Raw genomic sequence first — 7,514 nt, forward strand, 5'->3', positions numbered from 1 at the left:
TGCTTTCTTTCTATTCTCAAGGTAACTTAAGTGCAACCTATTAATATTCCTATAGGCACTATTGGGGAGGAGCTTGAGCCAGAAATTTCAAGATATGTGGTTAATCTAAGGAATTACTTGGGCCTATGTAGCCTTAAACCCCTCTTCAGGTACAAATGGAAAAAAGTTGTGGGACAATGGATGCTTTGATTGACAGGAAGCGTAAAGTCTCCAGATTGGTCAGGTCTGGCATATACACAATAGGAGCCTGTGGCTGCCTGATCAACAGACCAGTACCTTCTGCTGCTTTTGGCAATTGAGCTCTAGGAGCTTATTAAAGTTATATCCAAACAAGACTCCTGCTTGGTTCTGCCAGATATTAGTAATGTAAAATGTTAGGGAACATAAAAGTACAAGTGCTAAAAATAGATCAACCCATCACTACTTTGAGGTTATGCACAATATCAAAAACTGTGTTCTATCCGAGTTTGGGAGCTGTGCGTGCTCCCAATTTTCAGTTGTGTGGAAGCAAGGTAGGAAGAAAACCTGGGTAGAAGTGATTGTGTGGAAGCAAGGTAGGAGGGAAAGCTACCCAGGTTTTTGATTGTGTGGATGACCTCTTTGAGCCCTTTCTCATGAGCAGTGAGAAAGAGCAAGAGGATTAGCAGGGAGGAAGGCTTAAAAAGCTTTCTTCCCTGCAGACAATCTGGTTCTTTCCTTTGGGTGGGCGGATCACCCGCCCAGATGATTACCAGCTGGTGCCGGTAGCTCCGAGGCTCGGGGTGCCGTATGCATCGCTCCACATCACCCCACCCCCTGGAGCTCCCATAATGCACCGAATGAGTGCACAGTGCATTATGGAGATGCCCCCTCCCCTCCCCAAACCTGGCCAGGAGCCCTGCAGACGGCTGCCCTGGCTGAAAGTAGCCACAGCTGGCAGACAATCCTAAAAATGGCGTTAGGAGAGCACTCACTCTACTATCCTTGTTTTGGAGAGTAGCTCTGTAGGTGGGTTTGCCATCCAATTCCAGCGGTACGCACGTGCATGTAAAACCTAGCCCAGTTTTACATGTGCATGTGAATAGATTCATAGGGACTATTCTCACGATCAGCAAAAATTGGGCTAGGAGAGCCTAGCCTGATTTTGGATGATCGTGTAAACTACCGGGCTTGCAGGCGAGCCCGGTGGCTTACAAGTGGCTAGCCCGCTTTTTTAGCCCTCCCCTTAGCCCAGGTTTGTGGAGCAAGCACTCTGCAACCTGGGCTTTCCGATCGTGAGTAGCCGCAGCGTGGCTCCACACTGTGGCTACTCACAAGGAGACCCCCAGAGGGGAGGCGAAAAGCCACCTCTTGGCTCCAGGGGTCTCCCCAGTATGCTCTGCCTGCTCGCGCAGGGCATACTGGAGCTTCCGGGGGCCGCGCAGCCCCCAAGCTCCCCAGCCCCCGCCGGCTCCGTCACAGAGCCAGCAATGGTGTGGTCGGCCTATCTGGTTGCCCAGGGCTCCCTCCCTGCTCGTGTGTGGGGAGAGCGGGCTTAGCCCGCTCTTCCCACTCACCCTGCTAAACCAGGTCTCACTGATTGTGAGACCCGGCTCATAGTCTGTTATCTTAAAATCAATTGTATAAAGTATTGTGTACTTGAAACACTGTGAATATATAACTATTTGTTAGGTGTTTGATTAGTGAACGCTACTCCTGATTTTGAATAAAACAGATGTCCCCTTGATAGCTCATGCTAAAAGATTGAACTTTAGCTTTAATTCTAAATATATTTCAGTATACATTCTGTGATTGTATACACATTTCATAAAAAACTTTGCACACTGACAGTTCTCAACATTTCTCTCTTCCATCCCAAACCGTTTTAATATTTCAGACCCCCTTCCTGTCTCAGCAGGGCATCACTGAGTTTCATGTACTTCAAATGTGAAAGTGATATAACAAGGTTTTCACTTCAAGCAGCAAATTCAGTATACTCTTCTCTGAGACACCACTGAATCTCAAGACATCTTTATTGTCCACATGGGATGGAACAGATCATTGAATGGAGATGGGAAATTGAGCTGAAGGGATGTGAGATGGCTTCAAAGGCAGAGGGAAAAAATTAAATCACACTTGCTGTGACTCTCTTCAAATAGATCCTCCTTAGTATCAGGCAGAAGTACTGTGAAGTATATATTGAAAATACAAAATCAATTTACTTGTAGGTGTATGATGTTTAGCAACAACAAATCTCTTAGGATGATTAATACATTGCATTACACCATGGCTTCTAAATTAAAGAAACAGAAAATGAAGTATATGCAAGAAATATGAGGAGTTTTCCTTGCTAAGCTACAGGCCTTATAAATCATTACTGTTGCACTTCATTTTTTAATTTGAATTCATCAAAGGTTGTGTGCCTGTTCGGTGTGGTTTTAAATAAAAAGTTATTACATTATGTAAATGGAAACGTTAAGTAGGAAAATAGCTTCATTTGAAGCTGTATGAATAAAAATGTAAAAGGGAAATAGGTTCAAGTCTCCACAAAAGTGGAGGAAGGGGAGAGGTCATGAGCATTTTATTCTTTCCAGTTGGACTTTTCTCCCTGGGTAAATTATCATAGACACTGCTTTGGGTGCCATGTTTTTTTGCAAGGAATATAACATATATGCATGTAAAAATAAATACACATTAGCTCTGTCCTTTGACACCAGGCATCTTTCCTTTGTTTTACCATATTGTTATCCTGCCCTTCTTCCAAGGAACTTACAGCAGCATACATGGTATTCCCATTTTATCTTCACAACAACACTGTGAGGTAGCTTAGGCTGAGAGAGAGAGAGAGAGAGAGTGGTTCTAGGTTACCCAGTGAGTTTTATGGTTGAGATTTGACTCTGGTTTTCCAAAGCCATAATTTCATTCACTGAGGCTATTCCCATGATCAGCCGAAATCGGAATAGGGGAGCCTAGCCTGATTTCAGCTGATCATGGGAGCCTCCCAGTGGTTAACCCACATAGATACCTCTCCCCTTAAACATGGTTTTTAAAATTGTGAGTAGCCTACTCATGAGTAGACCCCTAGAGGGGAGGTGAAAAGCCGCCTCCCAGCTCTGTGGGTCTCTCCAGCATGCCCTGCGCGCTCGCGCAGGGCATGCTGGAGCTTCTGGGGGCCAATCGGCCCCTGCTCCCCCCAGCACCCGCTGGCTCTGTTACGGAGATGGCAGTCATGTGGGCCGCCCAGAGTTTCGGCTGCCCAGAGCAGACTGTCTGCTCGTGTGCAGGGAGAGCAGGTTAAGCCCACTCTCCCCGCTCACCCTTACAGACCGGGTCTCACTGATTGTGAGACCCGGCTCACTAACTACTGCACCAGGGGTGGGCAAACATAATGTGTTCTGCTTCCTTGCCAGTCTTGGAAACTATCTGCACAAAACTGCAGTTTGCAGAAGTCACAAAATGGCAGCCTATAAATTTACATCAACAGATTTTAACATTAAAAATATTATGGGAGAATTTTGTTGCAGGACCCAGGGGAGTAATAAAGGCTGCTTTATGTGAGATGAAGCTAGAAAGAAATGAATGGTGAGAAAGTAAAGCCAACCCTGATCACACCAACAGAGAGATTTAAAATGGCATGTCCATGGCCCTGCTTAGCCAACCAGATTTGTGGTCTTGACTGGGAGGAGAGAGAGGGAGAAGCAATCCCAAATGCCTTGAGAGAAACTTTGTACGATAAGCCCAGGAGCTACCAGTAGGTCCCTACTGCTCACTCGAGTGCCACTAGGGATGTGCACGGAACTGGTTCAGCACTCCTTTTTTGGAGCGCCGAACCTGTTCAAAGTGCTGGGGTTTGAGCTGGTTCAGAGACCGGGGGGTGGGTGGGGGTGGGTTACATTAAGGGGCAGGGAGCTGCCTCCTACCTGCACATCCCTGTCCCGCCAGCTTCCCCCCACTTGTGCTCTCCCAGAAAGCATGGGCATGGGGCTGCAGTGTTCCTCCTTGCAGCCCGATTCAGCATTGCCACGCAAATGGCCGTGCATACGCGTATGTACCATGTGCACGTGTGTAGGCCATTTGCATGGAGATGCTGAATGGGGCTGCACGGAGGAATGCTACAGCCCCGTGCTCGTGCTTTTTGGGAGAGTGCTGGTGGGGGGAAAGTGGCGGGGCAGGGATGGGCAGGAGGCAAGCTTCCTGCCTCTTAAAGTAACCCCCCCACCCTCCCAGGAGTGCACAGAACCAGGACCATGCACATACCTAAGCACCACACATTACTGGCTCTTCTGCAAGCCTACTGAGTCCATAAACGCAAAACAGAAAGCATAGTTACAGTGACATTTGAAAGCTTTTGATTTCATGAGATTGCTTCTGGACATTTGTGATGACTTTCTAGCCATCACATTTCTTCTGGCTAAACCATTCACAGTGTTATTGGGAATATCTGCCACATCATGACTGTAGTAAGTCATCTCACAAAAGAAAAAAAAGAATTTTGGTGATTCTAACCATATTCTTATCCCTGCTATGGAAGAAGCCATGTACTTGTGGTGAGTAAATGCTCAGAGGAGAGGTCTAGGTGCATTTCTTTAAATGTCTGCATGGAGTAAACATAACTGCATGCGCATAGGTTATCTCCCTGCAATTAGGACTTACAGGGCCCAACCATGCAGGGTGGTGGTAAAGGATATAATTTATCCATGCCCAGAGATCCATGTGGCCCAGCCCAGGCTGTAATCCTATGAGATGAAAAAAGAAGGCTAAATGTTAGGTCATGCTCAAGAATATTTATGGAAAGTTATGTACTCCCTATGGGATTGTGTAAGGGCTTGTGTGGCTAGTGTCAACCTTGGGCTCTCCTTTTATCCTGCCCAAGACCTTAGTAGTAGAGGGGAGGGGATTTTCCATCACCCAAGTCCTCCTCTTCCTTTTGTTGGGCACGTTTCCTCGCTGGGTCAGGCCCCAGCCATCCCTAGCCCTCACCATCCCAGTGATAGCCCTTCCCTCATGAGAGTTTGCCATACCCCTGCTCTTATGAGGATTTGCCAAATCCGTTCCGCATGCAGCATGGTAAATGGTTCTGACCACCTTACACACTCTGCCAGGCACATGCTGTGACTTTGGCATCATTTCTGGTTTGGCATATCAGACATTGTCAGCCACCCAGGCACCATCTTGAGAGTGTGTCTCTAGGAGCCACGAAAGGGGTGAGTCAGTGGTGGGCTTGATATCAGCTGGGAGGAATGGCATAGTCAGCCGCTGAGACTCCTGACAGGTCTCCACTGTGAGATTTGCTGGAGAAAATCAGAAGCAGGACAAGCAACATCCTGAACAGTGAGTACTGGCCAATCCAGAGTCCTCTGCAGAGGAGAGAGAGAGAGAGAGCTTGGCTTGAGCAATTAATTCTAGGACCTCTAGTGTGAGAGACAGAATGGTTTATGCTCCCCTGTGTAGCATGTACAAGTCCCAGAGTCCCTTGTGCATACAGGTGGAAAAGCAGGGACAATACACATCGATCCAGAGACAGAAGAAGCCACAATGTTGCTGGTAGGATTTATACACCCAAAAGTGATTAATGTGTACACCTGGTGGTCTACACTTTGCACAGAGAAAAAAATGAAACAAAGAGGGACAGAGTTAGTGCCTGAAAATGACATTTCTTCATCTCCTCACCCCATTCTCTCTCTCTCCCTCTCTCTCTCTCTCTCTCTCTCTCTCTCACACACACACACACACACACACACACACACACACACAAACACACGTATGGCAGTGGATATAAAGACAAATCTGGCAGCCAGAAACTTGAGGTTAAAAAAGGGGAGCCAAAAGAAGCTAAGAAGACCAAGGCCAGAAAAACCAAAGTGTTCAAGTGGTCTAATTTGCATCTATTTTGGTTCATTAGAACAACAAAATCAAATCATCATCTGGATAAGAACATTATTAGGATCAACAACCTCAAAGCTGTAAAATAGTGAGCAATGCAGATGTAGTTTCCATATGAAAACAAAAAATTTCTTTCAGGATTTATGAGATTTTATGTAACTGGGAGAGAGAGAGAGAGAATGTGTGTGAAAGAGGGCTCACCTCTGACTGTATGAATGGAATACTGACTCTCTCCTTTTTTTCTGGGGTTTCAAATTGTGTGGAAAGAACCACACACTTGTACAGTTGTAACTCAATCCAGAAATTCCAAGAGCACATATTTAAATCAGAGTCAGGGCTAGTTCTGTGATCCAACTCCTTGCTTCAGTGTATCTTTAGCTCACTCTGGATATTTCATGAGAAGAAGGCTTCATTCTCCCCATCCCACTTAGAAAGGAAACTGTCCTGTTAAAGGCCCACACTACCACACTTCTTGTTTACAAAATATATTCACCTCAACATGTTCACCTTATGTATGACATTTAAGAAGACATTTTTTCAAAAGTAACAGGCGATCCTTTCCAAGCCTAACAGCAGCTTTATGGTGAAATTTGCATCAGGAGTGCAGTGCAGCAGGAAAGAGTTAAATACCTCCTCCCCACATGCTGTGATCCCACATGTGTAATCCATGGCTGCTATTTAGCTTAAAAACACACACACACAACCAAAATCATGCAGGGCATTTATCCTAAATTGTAGTTTAGCCCTTAAAGAAGCAGGGCACGATTATGTGCTCTCAGCCACAGTCACTTGCATGTATTTAGGCCACAGCTACTAAGGAAAAGCAGTCTCCTTAGGGAATAAATGAAATTTATATCAGCCTTATAAACAAGATTGTTTTGTTTGGCACTTCCTGTCTGACTGTTCTCTCCCTAACAACTGAACTTTGTTTATCTACATTTAAGTTGTTTACTTTTGCCATGATTAGAATAAAACCCCATGTCCTGGCAACAGGCAATTTTCAAAGAACAATGCAGGGCAGGAAAGCAGTTTGAAAAGCTGTCCTTCAAGCTGCATTGCTAATCTTGCGCTTTGGGAAATGGCAAACCAACTCCCTTAATAGAGCATCCACCTTTTAATTTTTATGCAATTACATTTCAAGGTTATTTGAATGAAGCTGAAACCTGTGCAAGGTGCTCCTTGAGGCTAATTAGTAAGCGACAGTTCAAGGGAAACTTCCTATATACTTTTCTTATACCTTTGCTACCTGTAATAATATGTACGTATATTTCCAAAGCAGGGTGAAAAACCGAAGAATATCTTCCTTGTGATTTTGCTTCAGATGAAGTGTAAGGTGTGCATCTATCAGTTGTGATATTTTTGGAATCCGTTCCTTGGTCCAGGCCAGGTTTTGAATGGAACTTTTGGTCCAGTCCTGGAGTAGAGGAGGAGCTAAATAGCCAGCAGCAAGAGCACTGAAGGCAGACTGTACTTAAAGGTAAAGTGTGCCATCACGTCGGTGCCAACTCCTGGTGACTACAGAGCCCTGTGGTTGTCTTCGGTAAATTACAAGAGGGGTTTACCATTGCCATCTCTCCCAAGCAGCATGAGAAGATGCCTTTCAGCATTTTCCTATATCACTGCTGCCTGATATGGAAACATACCGACGGGAATTCGAACCAGCAACCTCTGGC

General features: G+C 45.5%; 1 long non-coding RNA gene across 1 annotated transcript; it reads right to left on the reverse strand.

Moving 5' to 3' along the window:
• Window positions 1-1,722: 1,722 nt before the first annotated feature.
• LOC128351861 (uncharacterized) lies at window positions 1,723-6,424 on the reverse strand. Its single transcript, XR_008320091.1, has 5 exons — window positions 6,043-6,424; window positions 4,980-5,315; window positions 4,612-4,694; window positions 2,732-2,789; window positions 1,723-2,143 (listed from the first exon to the last, which is right to left on the reverse strand). It is a non-coding gene; the product is annotated as an uncharacterized LOC128351861 (long non-coding RNA).
• Window positions 6,425-7,514: the final 1,090 nt, after the last annotated feature.

This window comes from Hemicordylus capensis, chromosome 3 (assembly GCF_027244095.1).
Source record: "Hemicordylus capensis ecotype Gifberg chromosome 3, rHemCap1.1.pri, whole genome shotgun sequence".
Lineage (NCBI taxonomy): Eukaryota > Metazoa > Chordata > Lepidosauria > Squamata > Cordylidae > Hemicordylus > Hemicordylus capensis.